The 16,512-nt window shown below is 39.0% G+C and overlaps 1 long non-coding RNA gene across 5 annotated transcripts in view; it reads left to right on the plus strand.

Annotated features, from left to right (window-relative positions):
- The window catches only part of LOC138719890 (uncharacterized), a 40,075-nt gene that overhangs the window by 10,106 nt on the left and 13,457 nt on the right, over positions 1–16,512 (plus strand). The window contains exons 2-6 of one of the 5 annotated variants that reach the window (XR_011337333.1): positions 2,896–3,174; positions 4,950–5,031; positions 9,438–9,610; positions 10,457–10,606; positions 11,582–11,659. This is a non-coding gene — a long non-coding RNA (uncharacterized lncRNA). Of the gene's footprint in view, positions 1–2,895; positions 3,175–4,949; positions 5,032–9,437; positions 9,611–10,405; positions 10,607–11,581; positions 11,660–15,718; positions 15,936–16,512 lie in introns of those variants that run through there. The other 4 variants (XR_011337334.1, XR_011337330.1, XR_011337331.1 and 1 more) reach the window with 4 other exon arrangements.

The raw sequence follows: 16,512 nt of genomic DNA on the forward strand, positions 1-16,512 counted from the left end.
AACTGGGCCACTGTTGGGCCAAAACCAGTTAGCTTAGCTAAATCATCCTGTAATCATCCTGTAAACAGCCAGTATCTAGGATAGGATCTTTGAAAGTTGTCATGATTGACCAAGTGTGATCACATTAAAATCAAGTGCCAAAACTCAGCTGTATTAGAAAGGAATGTAGACTATTGTAGACCTTTGTGATAAAGAACATCCTGAATGCACAGTTGCTCTTTCACATTAAGGATATTTCTGCTAGTTTCTTCTGTCAGTTGTTTTCTTTAAGAATTCAGGGGAGAAAAAGAGACAAAAGAAGAAAGTGCATTTAAGATGCAAGGAGACAAAGCCATCTTAAGTTTTATTTACAGAGATGAATTGGGAACAGGTGCTTCACATAACTTGAGGGGCAATGTTCTGTGAGAGAGCCCTTGAGAGTCAAGAGAAAGGAATTACAAAGAGCAAGAGTATGTTCAGAAAGAAAACTGCGATCAAGCCCTTTCCATATCTATTAAGGGGAAAAGACAACAACCACAAATGCAGTGGAGAGATGGAAATTGACTTTGTAAAAAGCCTTTTTTTAATTTATTTTTTGTTTCTCTGAAATAATTTCAAAACTGAAGGCAGGAATAATTGAAGCGTTTACAGCATATATCAATAATACCTCATTATCCAGCTTTGCTTCAATCCACTGATTTCAATTTTCTTTTGAGTAAGCAGCGTTTATCAGAGGACTTAGCATATGAATGGGGAGGGGAGAGAAATGTAAAATAAATGCTCTAGATTTACATGTCTTAGAATGCCAAATAGCCATCAAAACTAATTGTTTCTGAAATGCTTTATAAACCTTATCTCATGTGTTGACCCTAATCAGAGCAATTAATTTCATAATGAATTCTTTTTACACACACCCCATCTTATTATTATCCATAGTCTAACTTAATAACATCACTATAATAATTAGTAGATATGAAATTATCTCTTCTCTACTTCTCATAGCATGTGGGCTTGATATAAAAGAACAACAAGGGTGACAATTAAAGGAAAACGTGTCAGCTGTATTGATTGTTTTGCACCTTTACCCTAGCATCTGTGAAATAGGCTTTATTTAAATGTGAATATCTTTGATATTCTCCCTCTATTTTATTTCAACAGTTTTCCTTCCTGCAAGGGGCAAATGTCTCCTGCTCAAATCTTGCTCCAAAATGATTAAAGTGTAATTTTAGGGTCTGATTCAAAGTGTGTGCATTAGTGTGCGTATGCTAGATTTTGGAGCAAATGGACAATAGAGACTTATGATTTAGGAGAGCATCAGCATCTGGAGATCCATCTGTAATCTCTAAATCCTTGTTTAGGTTTCAGCCTTCCAGAAGCCTCAGGAAAAGTGGACATCTTTATACCTTGGAATTTGTTTTTACAGCCTCATTAGGACAAACTAGTTTGAGTAGGGTGCTGTTGTCACAGTGCCAGATCCATTTCCTGCTCCACCTCACCACCTAACCATGGGAAGATAGCGTGAGAAGGTAGTGAAACTGCCAATGTTTAGAAAAGCATAAGACAGACATGAAACTACAGCCTTAGCCCTTTCATTACTAATCTTTACTGAATACATTACTGTGTATATATCAATTACTGAAATACATCTTCTCCCTTCTCTGAAGGTAAAAATCTCTTTCTAGATTCATGGCTTAAGACCGTAGTTCCTGTCAGTCCACAGCCCCACCCTCAGGCCCAGCTCTGTTACACACTTAGCGTTTACTTTTTCCTTACTCAAAGTCACTTTTCTAGCCTGTGCAGCCACAAGAAAACATGACACGCTTGCATCAACAAATTATTGCCAGAAGCCAACAGCTCGAACAGGGACCAAAACAGGACAAGGCACATGGGAAAATTGCTTCAGAATGTTTTATTCATGCACCTGACTGATGTTGTATGATCTACAGCTTTGTGGTAATAGGGAAAAAAAGAGATGTGTTGTGATTTTGGGTTTTAGTTTTGTTTTGGTTTGGTTTTATTAAAAAAAAAGAGATAATGATCAAGATCATGGAATACTGGGCACAAAAGTAGAGTCTTCTCTGAAAGAGAAGACGTTAAGTCACTTTGGTTGTTTAGTGCAAGCAGAACAGCGCAACCTTAGCTTCTCATTCAGGAAATTGAAGTCAGAAGTACACATTCCCTTGATGCCATTTCAAAAGGAGATAGCTAATATTTTCCCTGAAAAGTGTGGTATTTTGATGTTTTGTGAAGAAAGTCTGTGTCGGGACCACATTGCTGATGGTCAAGATGAAGGCACAGCTATCATAGAGTCCCTTGTGTTTCTTTTTTTCAAAATCAGTTGTGAATAGCTTTTAAACTATCTCTGTAATTTTGAAACAAGCATCTCAAAGTGCTGCTTGGATGACAAGATCTTCAATTCAGCATGCAGGTTAAAATGTTAAGCACAAAATGTGTTGATATACAGGCAGTGAATGTTCCTTTGTTATTGGTGGTACTAGTGTGAATCCTAGATTATCAAACCAAGCTCAAAGTCCCCTTGTGCTTTGCATTGCATGTACAGGTACTAGGAAAGATTAAAAGACCCTCTGATCTGCATACACCAAGGGTATATATGAGATGTAGCTATGACCTGCCTGATGCACCTTTCATCTAAAAGGTGAGGGCCTACCAGCAGTAAAAACAAGGTCACAAACTAAAGAACTTTTAGAATTAATACATCTGCCGAAACAATGGTCAAACTAGCTCAGTTTTGACCAGGTTTGAGTCACTAGCTCAGGTATTTTGTCCTCACTATTTTTCCAGACTTCAAAAATGAAATTGAGGCAATGAGTAACACAAAAGTTATTTCACAAAGTTTTTAGGTATTTCATTTTTTAAGACACAAAAAAGAAATGTTTCCTCACTTCTACTTTTCAGGCCACGAATATTTGCCAAATTCTACTGAAATTTTGCATTCATTTCAGAAAAATGAAGTAAAGTTAATTTCCATTGTGTAGAAGTGTTCACGAGTTTCTCTTTAAACTGAGAACAGAGGCTTCTTTGGCATCCTCACCTATTGCTTACTGTGTTCTGTTGCACAGCAACGTGGAGTCCAGACCTACTCAGTGGCAGCACGTCCATACTGGTCTCTGTAACAGAAGATGGCAGTAGAATTTACGGCAGTATCTGTACTTGTAAAGCCAAATATATTTCAATGTAAGTAGTATTCAGCCCCCAAATTTGCTTCCTCCTTTGTTTTATAATAGCTCTGCACTAATTCCTATGTCATTTGTTTGGTTATCTTGGCCTGTTTATGCTTTTATTTCACTTTTGGCTTCAGCTCAGAACATACAGTTCACACAAGTGAAGTTAATGAAGTCAATGTGACTTGGATGGGCTCTGTCTGGTGGCTATTTGCTATCTGTAGGAAGCAAAAGCTATTTAGTTCTTGTCTATTTTGCTATCTGGTGTGATTTGAACGTTACACAAGGCACATCTTGTGAAATGTTTTGAGGAAACACCCTGTCTATAATTGTGACAACCCCACACATTCTGGTGGTTTAATGGTGGTGTATCCAATGGATTTTTAGGGACTCCACAGCATAGCTTGTGAATGCCTTTGCTCTGTAATCCATTGAGGTGAGTAACCATAGATTAAAAATTGTCTGCAAACTTACCTCTTAATCATGTATCAGTAGCGTCATTTGAGATGATCTCAAGCTGGAGTATTTTTTAAGTGACCCCAGGCCTGCAAAATCTATCAGGCACCCAGAACATCTCAGCAGAGCTGTAGGCAGGCAAAGCAGCTGATGAGAGACAGTCTGCCCAGATCATGTGTTTCTGCTTCAGTTCCACTAGAGTGCAGTTTTGCCACAGCCAAAGCTGAAAAGAGCAGATAAGGCTAGGAGTGCAGCATGAAAATTCTCTCAGCATGTGCTTGATCTGACATAGTGTTGTCTCACTGAGATTAGGACGCAGGCTCCGTTACTTGGTTGTGTACAAATCCATATTTAGTTTTTGAGCTGAACTAATAATAAAGACTAAGAAGTCCTGTTAAAGATCAGGTATTTTATTTAGATTCAATTCAGAGATTTTGATTATACTCTGAAATCCCAGCTTAGCATTGATTTTGTTGGAACTAGACAAATGCTGAATATTTGGCATATATTTAACTGTATATATTTGAATTACCTTGCTGAATCAGAGTCTCCTTTAATATAAAATATGGAAATGGCATGAAATTTGCCAGAATTTGATAAGACATGGTCAGGCTTTGAGATTGCACTGAAGAGTGAATTATGTTGTTTAATTATTATTATGTTTAATACAGAAAGCTCATCTGAGTTAGTAGATTGTGTATCTGTTCAGTTAGCTCAGAGGAAATTCCAAAATTAGATTAAACTTTTGAACTTTCTGAAAAGGAAGAAAACAAGAAGTACTTGAGTTCTGATACTTTATTAAGGAGATGATTGCTTCTAAACATAGACTTTTTTGGTGTTTCCAAATACTGAATCATCTATTCATGTAGTGCTTTTGTCATCTGTCAAAAAATCTTTGCCTTCCCTCCTCCAAACAGCTCAAGAAGAGTATTTTTTCCTGTGCAAAACTGTTTCACTGAAATCCACTGATACGTGCAGCTCTGCTGTTTAGAGTATTACTAAACATGTGTTGCATACCAAGGTTATAAGGTGATTGAATTCCCTCTATGAAAAAAAACATTTTATAGCCTTGCCTCCTTTGGCCTGAATTTGCTCCATAGTCATAGCCTTGCACCCTGCCTTATGCACATAGCCCTCTTTCATCTTATGTCCTTTTTATGTATCACTCATGACAAGTTCCAGAGGAGCAGAACTGGACAGAAATATTCTGTATAGAAAACTTGTACCTAAAGCTCAGCTAGTGCACAAGCAAGTCCCTTACACGCAACTGAGAAAAGCTGATCAGGAATATGAAGGGGAAAAAAAAATTGTAACTTTACCTGTCTCTCTCAGCTGCAGAAATGAATGATTGGTCAAATTGCACAAGATAAATGTGAGTTAAAGCTGGCTGATAAGAAACATTAGTTCATCTAAGGTGAGTCATGAGCTTTCAATTCATTTCACCTATGCCTGTCAGGATATTCAAACAGCTGTAAGAAACATTGAAATAACTGTGGTATGTTTCAACTTAAAAAAATAGCCCTTATAACTTTTGTAGAAGCTACAAACCTATGTCTTTAATATTGTACTTCATGAATTTTCTATGAAATATCGATAATTATGAAAGTGCTTATAGGGATGTCAGGGGGACTGTTAGCTTTGTGTTAGTGTTAACCACACTTGTCAAATAATTTTGCTCAAGCAGACTTTCAAGAACTGGATATTTCATGAAAGCATTTGAATTGCCCTCATTGGCATCATTGCCTTCTGATAACTTATGTTGCCTTCTGATAGATTGTCTTCAAAAACTGTTTGGCCTGCAGCCTGCCAGGCATGTGACAGGGAAGGCAGCTGATCCAAAGTCTTTTTATAACCCTAATGCCTACGCTTTTAAACATATGCTTCTTTAAAAGCTATGCTGCAGAGCCATGCTGTCGAAAATATGTGTTATCTGCAATGTCTGAACACGGGACGAATCAGGCTTACTAATTCACAGACAGCAGAGCAGGGCCTAGCTGAGCACTTTACAGGGTAGCCTGTAATATCTTCAAGGTTCAAAGTATTATTCAGAAAGCTAGAAACTCCTGCAAAGTATTCCCTATGTTGGGAATGCTTGCTCAGATAGTTATGTCATGTTTACCTCAAGATAGTACATCAGCTGGTTGTGAGCATTGCTAACCATATTGTCTTAGAAAAACAAAGCCTTAAAAACTAGCAAGTGAGCAAAGGCAGGATAGGGAGAAGAATACCCTGAGGACCTTGTTCAACAGAGTGGATATCTGCCAATTGAAACAGAACCAGTGAAAGCAAAACCTGCTTCTATAATAAGTAGTAGTTTTCCTTATGCCTCCCGACACTGATTTGACCTCACCAAGAAAGGACTTGTGATTGTGACATTCATGGTACCTCAGACTTATTACTGTTGGGTTTCGTTTGTGTACCTAATTAAAGCTGGAATGGCTCACGGCTCACTGCAGCTTTCCATGACATGAAGCCTCTTGACATTATTTATGTGACTGCTAAGTGACACAGAAACACATCCAAGGGAGAAGCAGAGAGGAACAAATGGCTGAAGAAAGGTCAAAGCAATACCACATGGCTGCTTGGCTGCTTCCTAGGAATGGAAAGAGAAAATCTGTTCCCATTGAACCCCTCCTTTTCTGTTCTTTGTTAGCAAAATTAGTTTATGGGTTGTGATACTGAAGGCTTAATTTTCATTTTACTGCTTTGGTAAGTCACAAATACATGCAAAGCAATAAAGTAGAAATATAGATGTAGACATTCTCTTTTAAAATTGCCAGCAATTGCCTGTCACACAGACAGCATTATTTCTTTTTAAGCTTTATGCTGCAGACACTCTCAGATCAGGGCAAGATGCTTAAACATATTCTGTGTGTTTCAGGAACATCTGTTAGCATATCATCATCTGAGAACAAATGTGCCAAACCCCATCAGAATAGCCACTAATACATGTTTATTTCAAGAGTCCAGGCAGGAGCTCAGCATTGTCTTGAAGTTGTTTTAGTTTTCGTTTTTCTCATGGTATACCAGCCTCTGAAATCCAGTACGCTGGAAAATATCTGCAGTCTAATCTCTGGTACAGAACAGGTTCTTGTAAGAGAAACAATGTAATGGAGGAAGTTTGGAGGAAGTTCAGAGCAAATATAAGGAAGCATTTTCTCATACAACATATAGTTAGTCTCTGTAATTTGTCATCATAAGATGCTAAGAGCTTACAAAATTTTGAAAAGTGACTGAGTATGTTCAGGAAAAACTGAAAAACCACTGAAGAATGCTAATCCCCCTCACCACATCTTATTCAAGGGACCTAAGATCCCTTGTATGTATTCAATGTACCTGGGAAATACCACTTTCATCTTGCTTCAGTCTTAATCCTCATACATAGGCATCTGCTACTGGACACTCTCCAAAACAATCCAAAAACAAGTAGAGGGTTTTGCATTACTGAAAGTAAGAAATTTCACGGACTCCTATTCTATACTTAAATCCTTAAAACTAAACAAACGCTCATGATACTCATCATCATTTTACAGGAAGTCTCTATCTAAACTCCAGAGATTATCGAGTGGCTGGCCCAGGCTGATTATTTTATTTCTTTCAGAATAACATGCCATTTCCTTTAAAATCAAACCCATATAGATATGAAATGTTTGCTTTATATTTCGTACACTCAAGTATTGCAGTGACACTGGAATTTTCCAATTTGAGGAAGAATTCCACTCAAAATATCGTCTCTGTCCTGAAGGCCTCCTGACCTTTAACTCTTTAGCTCTTCAAAGCTGGGGCTCTTATGCTCATTGGCAGGTTTGCTCTAGGTTGATATAAACCAAACAGAGACTGTTGCAGAAAATTATTATTTTTAAGAAGCTCGTTATGAAAATGTAGATCGAGAGGAAAAAACAATTTTAAGTCTCTCCAGCTAAGGCCACAAACACAATAAAATGAGGTGTTGAAGGGCAAAATGAGAGCATGAAAGAATATGAGCAGAGAAGAGACAGTGAAGGGAAAGAAAAGAGTTCAGATGAGGTTAGAGATGTGCTTAAAAAAAAAGAACCAACACATTACAAATCTTGCCTTGAGGAAAAGGCCAATGGCCTTGCTGATAGACTGATAGCTTTGTGGGGCAGAGGTGGGACTATGTTACACTTCATAGCCCTGGCTTGACCTAGGCTGACTGACAGTCTTTCTTTCCTATTTCCAAGCAGTTATGGATTTAATTTGGTTCATACTGCCTCTGTGATCTCCTGAGTTTTCATTTCTTCTTATTCAGAAAAATGCCATGTATCCTGCAAGGGCATCATGAAAGTCCGTGTGCAATCTTGTCTTAAAACACAAAGCAATCCAGATTCTGATTGCCCATCTCCTTTTCAGTTCTAATCTGCACAATAGATAAATCTTCTTAAAGAGTGAATTGACTTTGCCATACATATTCTTTGCAGGACATGAAACAGTTTTGAGTTGTTGCATATAATGTGTCTTCGGCCTGCTAGAAAAAGTGCATTGTGTAATCCAAATGCAATTTTGAAATAATTTGCCTAAATATTCACATATTTTGTCAAGATATTTTGGTCTGTATGTTACGCTGTGTCGACTTGCAAAGGTTCCAAGCCAGAAGAGGCGTTACTGTATTAAAATTTCCTTGATTGAATTCAGCTCTTAGACCATGTTTAAACTTTAGCAAGAGCTGAATAAGGCTAACACTGAGCTCAAATAGGTATAATCTGTGAAGTGAGATCTTTCAAAGGTAATTATTCTGTTAACAGGCATTAAAGTCTCATGAAAATGTGCCTGCTGGTATCAACTGATACACATGGATTTGTGTCAGGGCTTGAGACTGCAAATAAGGAAGACAAATCACTGGAATATATCTGTGGATTTAAATATGCCTACTTTTATTGTGAAACGCAACCAGCAAATTTCAGATGAACATCCTTTGTCATATCATCTGAAATTAGATACTCAGATTTAAACTGATATACACTGTAAAAAACTCCACCAAACATGCAGAACAACCAGAGAGCAGTGCTTTAAAATGAAAACCAGGGAAAATTTGTGCTGGGATTTTCCAAGTCAGTCACCAACACTGATTTCGGTGGAGCAGACCTCTTGGTTAGTGTTGAACAGTTATAATCCCTGCTACACATGTGAGCACATACTGCCAGTTACATTTGACCTGAGCAATGGCACACACAACTTGAGCTCCTCCAGCAGGAGTTGTTGGTGCATGTAGCTGTCAGAGTCTTCATCTCCTAGCCTGACATTTTAACTTAATTCTTAGAAAGCTACAGGAGAAGAAAACAGTCCTCAAGCTTTGAATGAAGTTGTATGCCTCACTGGTATCACCAGGGTTTGATTACTGATTTTAAGCTTGCACGTGCTGTTGTAGGACCTACAGGAGCCAGTCACTTCACACATCTAAAGAGTGAGTGACAGTGTTTGTTAGGATTTCCCATACCAGGGAGTTAGTAAGGCAGTGCTCTCAACTGACTGTCATAGGCATGTGGTCCCTTCAGCTTTTTATCTTGTAGTGTACATAGCCTTAAAAGTCATAAAATGTGCATGTCTTATACCAATATCAAGAAGGAAGAGCTCACTGCAAAAAAGAAGTGGAAATTTAGCCTTGGCACTGGTGGCAGTTCCTTTGATGATGACAAAGCCATTTGTGTTTTGCAAGCAAAAAAAATCTCATTGCATTCCCTCTTGCTTTTCTTTTCAGCTTGCAAGCAATTAACTGCAGGGAAACTACCCATTTCTTCCTCCAAGATCTCCCTGTCACTCTGTTTTAGGGAAACACAGAATTAATTTTTATTCTGTTTCCAGATCTACCATCCTATTCTCTAAACCCACATCTGACTAGCACCCTGCACATTACAGGAGATGCACAAACATTCGGAGTTGCTGCTTAAATCAAGGGCCTTTCTCCCACAGTTCAATTCCACCCTCCCTGACTTAGAAGGCTGTTGATGGGTTGAGTCCTGGGTCTGCTGGCCCAGGTGAGAAACATGTCATCTACCCTGAGGTGTGGGACCAATTAATAGCTGATAGGTGTTGCCCTGTTTCCAAGCTGATGTTGGCTCTGTAAGGCAGAGGCTCTGATTCTGAAAGATATCTGTGTTATAAAATTATCTTTAGGTACCATGTTCCTGGTATAGAGAGCATTTTTTTTTAATGAATCTGTGGCCAAGCTTCTGAAAGAATTTAGCAATGGAACTGTTCTGCCCAGCTGAATACTTTGCAGTGTGAATAGGCTTGTTCAGAACTGCACTGATTGCTGCTGTGATCCCCTGTATTGACAAGGGGTAAAGCACTTCGTAGGGCACAACAGACATGCCTTTTACTCCTTGCTGTAGAGAGGGGGGCTTAGAAAAAATGCTTAATTTAAATCCATCCAGAGAAGTACCTTCTCTGTGAAGTGAATTGACATCTCCTCGTGGAAAGAGAGAGGTATTGGTATGAATAAATAAGGCTTAAACCCTTCAGCTCTTTCTTGTTTCCAGTTGCTTGAGCAGTAATACGTTCATCTGATGGGAAACTCACCTGTGGTTTTCCCTGCATAAAGCTTATATTAATTCTCCTAGGTGGATTCATAAAACATTCCTCATAATCCCCATTTATTTCAAGCCATTTTGCTGCTCTGAATAGCACAGCACCTCATAAAGAACATTTCTTTTCATTCAAGAACCATTTGCATTTTATTTGTGCCTCAGAGGAAGAACAATCCAAGCTGATTACAATCCACAGACACTGTACATAATGAAAAATTAATTACATCAATCTTTTTGCTATAGTGGTCTTAACAACTGATTTTCCACCGGTCATTTCTCCACCTGCTCACCAAGGCCCAAGCAGCTGAAGCCAGCGCGTGTCTGACAGTGACTGAATACCAATGAAGCTAAGGTCACCTAAGCATCAAGCGAGTGGGAGAATAGCACCCAGCGAAAGATGTCAGCATTTTGGACCAGCAGCAATCACAACATGACAGAAACCACGTAAATAACTGGAATACAAATCTTAGTGAACGCACATTGACACACACATGCACACAAAAGAAATGTCACAATGGGAAAGAATGATGTGTCTAAATCAGAACAGCAAACAAAGCTTGTTTTGGCTCCCTTCATCAGAGCTGCTACTTGGCAAGAATTGATGACAGCCATAAATCAAGATTTGCATGCTGTCTTCAGTGCTACAGATTTGTTCTGCCAGGTAAAGCACTCTTGCAGAATGCATATTTACAAAGAAGTGGTGTCTGCTTGCTACAATCGAAGCTGGTAAAATACACAAGGAAAAGTAACCATTAAAAATCAATACTTTACAAAGCAGCAAAATATGGGGGTGAGGTGGGGAATACCACGTGCTGCCTGCCTGCATCGATAACCCTGCAAGAGAGTAATTTTCATCTTGTGCCTACACTGAAGATGTACTGTGGAATTCAGTGCAAGCCATATCTAAAGGCATTGTATGTGCAGGGAAATTTAGAATATACCAAGTTGAACTGTGAAAAATTACCAAAACTGACAAAAGCATGTAATTGCTTGATATTAGTTAGGATTACTTGAATTTTCCAAGTTCCTTTACGACTTGATCAGGACCCAGAGGTACGTTTAGGAGATACCTGAATTTTAGCCATATTTTAGAGGTTTAGTCATCACCACATAGCTGCCTGAGGAAATGTCTGCATTTGTAGTTCACTGCAACTTCACATGGGTTTAGGATGAGAAAAGTCCCATATTTCTCCAGTCAGGTTTTTGCTTAGCTGTACGCATGTTCTACAAAGTAAGCAAACCTGTGCTTTTGAAGGGGGACATCTTATACATAGGAGGTGCAACATAATACAGAGGAACTAAAAAAAAAAAAAAGAACAAAACATGCTTTCTTTAAAAGATGCTGTAGCTCCCTGTGTAGTAGAAGAATTTAAATTGGTTTTTTTAAGTGTTTTTACTTATTACTTTTAATTTCTCTAGAAAGTGTTTGCTATGCTTCAGTAATGAAGGGAGGAAACAGCTGGTCTGCACATTTGTGAGTGGGCAGTATTTAATAAGGTAATATGTTCATTTTCTAGGTGTCAAGAAGTACAAACTTATGCCAGGTTGAATTAATGCACGTCTTTTCACACAGCACAGTGAAAGGCTCCTTAACTGAGTGCTGTTGTGTGAAACATCTACTCTTGCAGGAATGAGAGGAGAGCCTTTATATTATGGAGATGTGGCCTTTTATAACAGAAGTGACAGACCACATCTAACCCACACCTTAGTTGTCCTCCCAAAAAACCCAACACCAACATAAAGCTGCTAGCCATAAAAAATGTGTCCATATCTGGTGCACAAGCCCCAGGCTCTCATCCTTCTACTATTATAAGGATCAACATAGTGTTCCAATAACATGAAAAAAACCCTAATTTTCCTTCATCTGCCAAGGCAGCAGTATGATATTTTGTTTGTAGTGTAGATAAAAACAGATATCAAACTCTGTTAAACTTTGGGCTAGACTTTTTTGCTACTTCCCAAAACCAAGTAGTAAATGTTGTTTGAAGAAGGTTTTTAATATTGATCTTGAGGGAAAAATAAATCTTCCAGTTTGAAAACTCCAAAGCCAATTTTGTTAGAGAGAGTGGTGACTCAAATGGTGAGTTTCTCAATAATAATCTCAGTGCCTTTCAGCAAACAAAGGACATTAAAAGGAAATGATCAGCTAGGGAACATCCAAAATTGACTCTCAGAGACAGTCAAATGCTAAGGCCAGGCAGGTGCCCAACAAAGAGATCTTTCTGCTTTTAGGCACACTGCCATTTTCAGAGGTGTCCCCCAAACTTCCCATTTAGAAGGTGACGATGTACTTGTGCAGAGACAGGAACTCCATCTCCTTTTGCAAGGAGACCACAGGCTTGCACAGGAAAGGGAGGATACACAAGGCAGAAATTTTGTGGGCAGTGAAAAAATTTTCTCGTCAGCCCAGAGAGACTAAAGAGGGCCAAAGAGGGTCAAAGAGGTGTGAGACAGGAGTAGAAATAGGTACACAGTCTGAACAACTGTAACTGGGGAGAAAGCAACTGTCCTCATGCAGCTAATGAGGCATGAGCTGATGCTTCTGCCAACACAGGGATGGAGGCAATGACCCTGATACCAAAGGCACCCTGACAGCAGAAATGAGCAGATCAGATGTGGTGGTAGAGGGACAAGAGCTGGAGCTCCCTGGCCTGGCATACTGGGGACAGTGAGTTGGAGGTTCAGAAAACTGTACCAAACTGCTAATTTCAGCTCTTGCCTTCCTTTCTTTTCTACATACCTCTATTCTTTATCTCTTTGCCCATGCACAAAGGCTTAGTGCACTGATAGATGTAAGTGAAGGGTCTGAGTCAGCCCTGAATTTGCTGACCCTTGGCTAGAAGTAGGTTGTAGAACTGAACTAGATGCAGATAAAGAGCCTTGTGCTCACTGAAGTCTGGCTAGCATTTTGCTAACAAATGTTTTTTGAGAGTCCAGCCAGGAACAGAACAAGTTCCCCCTTTCCACCCTCTCACTGGAAAATCCCGTTATTCTCAGTGGTACAGATGGTTTCTCTTTTCTTCCTACTCCTCCACCCCTTGCACAGGGAAGGGAAAAAAGGGATAGTCTTGAGACCAATAAATAAAGAGTTCTGTCAGAATGATTTAATACTATATAAAGTGTCAATTATTAAGTGTTCCATAATCAATGATAAGGAAAGGAGATGGATTACCAGTTCAGTGCCACATTGCAAAATATCCTCAGCTGAGATGAATACCTGAATTGGCAGGTTAGAAATGACTTCATGAGGTAAGATAGGAGCATACAGAAAAGTGCAAAATATAATCCTAAGTGGGGCAGGAAGAGTTATTAGCATAAACAACTTCAACTATTGATTTCAGCACGCTGATTCTAAGCTATGAGCCTTGAATTATTTTCTGATGACCTTCAGGAAAGAGCTTGAGAATTGGGATGACTTGGTGTACTCCAAAAGCAGAGTTGTAGCCTGCTTAGTTTTCAGCACAAAAAATAAAACTCTGACCCCTTGAGCTATTACACACTGAACTGTATGTATCTGGAGAAGTGGTTATAAGAGGACAGCTATTTCCTTACATAATATTTTGTCTCTGGAATTTTCTTGACTGTTATATGAGCCTGAAAGATGAGATGGATTAGTAGTGTGATTGCTGCCAGCTTTTGCAGTGTTAAAAAGAAGAAAAAGCATAAAAAATCCAATATGTCATCATTGTCCTGAGATGTTAAGGTGGGCTGGATAACCAGTGTCTCTGATTCATTGTGTCATCATGAGAATGATGACTGTAGGATAAAAGCCTCATTGCCTGAATACTAAACAGACTATTTGCATACACACATCTTAGTACTTGTGAGTATGTGGTATAAAAGTGCCAGTAAGAGTCACTTTCTCTTCCTTAAGAGGTTTCTCACTGGCCTTTTCCACATTATTGCTACGATATTACAGCATTACTTCCTACACCTTACGCCTGTCTTTGTGTGTGTGTGCTGTACAGGTGACATAAGAAGTGCGCAGCTTTAATTCAGCTCAGTGTTAGATGCTAGGGTAGTATGATGGCTGGAGAACTGACTCTGCTGAAAGGAAAGGCTTTGTGTCTTAAGAAATCTGGTCTTGTCCCATCACCTTCTTTGTGCAGCAGTTGTTAGGAAAGGCATCTGGGGTGACCATTCCTCCCTGTATGCTCTTTTCTTACAGACTTGGTTTCCTTATTGCCTCCAGAGTTCTAGTGCAATTTCTTGTCCTAGAGACCACACTTTCCAAAGTGCTCCCATTTATCAAACTCAGCATCATAAGGTTTGGTCTAAGAAGGATATCCAGACCTAGGAACAATGCCTCAGAGATGTGTGCTTCATTTCTGAGGCAGAAGCAGAAGTAGTAGTAGAAGAAGCAGAAGAAGCAGAAGAAGAAGAAGAAGAAGAAGAAGAAGAAGAAGAAGAAGAAGAAGAAGAAGAAGAAGAAAATGAAGAAGAAGAGGAAGAAAATGAAGAAGAAGAGAAAGCAGCTAGTAATTTGCATCAAGAAGATTGAACTGGCAGGATATACATAAATTGCTGCCAGAGAGAGGACAAAAAGAATAGGTAGAAGAAAAAGCACATAGCAAAATGACAATGAATATTACAGTGAAAAGGTACCAACAGAACCAGTGTTATGCAATTAAATGTAATGCTAACATTGCACACTGGACAGGAGACTTGTCTTAAGGCTATGTTCTACTATGGCATCATTTATCCCAATGAATGAGCAGAGAGAATGAACAACTGTCAAGAGGAATAGCCTCTGTCTTTCTGTGATAGCAATGACAAGTGACAAAAGGGAGACCAATCATCACCCTCCATGTTGCTTTCCAGGATTAAAGCTGTTTCACGCAGCAGCTGGAGAGGAAGGATACATGGAAAGGTGAAGGTGATCAAGCAAGATCCTAACAGCTAAAAGTCATAAGGATTTTCCCTGAATGGAGGGACTTGTTTAGGTGCACTGCTAGATCTCAGTGGAAGTCCAGAGTGCTTATCCTCTTACACAAGAGCCAAATGTAGGGCTGAAGAATCAAACTACTAGGTTTCTATCTGTAAAAGTGCTATTTGGGTTTAGCATGAGTTGAATATCATAAAACTAAAGAAGGTTATTTCAATGTCTGATATTCTTAAAAGCCAATTTCAAAAGCCTTTTCTGGTCCAGCTCTGGATGCCTCAAGGAGCTCAGATGAATCTCCAGCAAGGGAAATCTTGGAAGTTTTAAGAGATCAAAAATCTCTTCTTCTATAATCACACTTAATTGTATCTTTTCCTCCTCTCTATCCTCTTATAGGTAGATTCATTGCTTGTATTTTCAAGCTTTCTCATCAAATTGAATACTTAATTTCTGTAATGTGAAAGTAATTTGTAATAATACTTTCACACGTATAGCTGTGGTGTAATTTCTGATCAGTGTGGCCCAAGTCAGTGCCAGGCTTAAACTGTGCCAGAGGACAGAACAAATCTAATACAGAATGAAAAGATTTTTTTGTGACAGAAGGGCGAGCGTGAGGGGTGGGGTGATATTGTACAGAAAAAACTCTGAGGAACAATTTAATGCCATCCTTCTAGATAGAGGGCTTTAATAAAATAAAAAGAATAAAAAGAAGACTGTGCACTGATGATGGATGAATATGCCTGCTTCAGTACTTCTTGGATGGATTAAGCTATTGAAAAAGCATTCAGCATTGGCTAAAGAACTATAATACATGTGAAATTCCACGGTTAATGCATCATTAAATAATTTGCTGCAACTGATTTATAGGTGCAATATACTACACTGTGTCAAACCATGTGGGATAATAAATGGTATCACAAAAATATACTATTTAAACTTTTGTTCTAATTAGTCTTTCGAGTTTCAGTAGAACATAGTTCTGCAGAATGGAATTGTCCTATTGATCCTGATACAGTAATAGGTAAAAGCTTCATGCTACATGTATTTTAAGGCCTTTTTTAAGCAATCTGGGTTGTGGTCCAATGAATCAGGCACTGGACTGTGACTTGTGGGACCCACACTCTAGTCCTTGCTCTGTCATTGAAACACTAAGCTGCTGATGTGAGTTCTTCCAGGCTGAGCTCTGTAATGTTCACTTTGAGAGATGTGCTCCCTCTTTCCATGGGCACAATTCAGGATCCTATGATCTCTCGGCAAATACTGGATACATAGGGGCAGAAATGTCAGAAGGGGAGATAACTATCAAGCTATGAATCCAACTTGCAAAGGGTTTGGGTGACTTACTGCTTGCAGGGGACATCTTCCCACTCCCCAGATTCATTGTTTGGAATGGAAATGTTTGTTCCCTCTCTTACAAAAGAAATTATCTTCTTTTGAAATATATTCAGGGGAAAAATGCAACACACAC

Source organism: Phaenicophaeus curvirostris, chromosome 4, assembly GCF_032191515.1.
Source record: "Phaenicophaeus curvirostris isolate KB17595 chromosome 4, BPBGC_Pcur_1.0, whole genome shotgun sequence".
Lineage (NCBI taxonomy): Eukaryota > Metazoa > Chordata > Aves > Cuculiformes > Cuculidae > Phaenicophaeus > Phaenicophaeus curvirostris.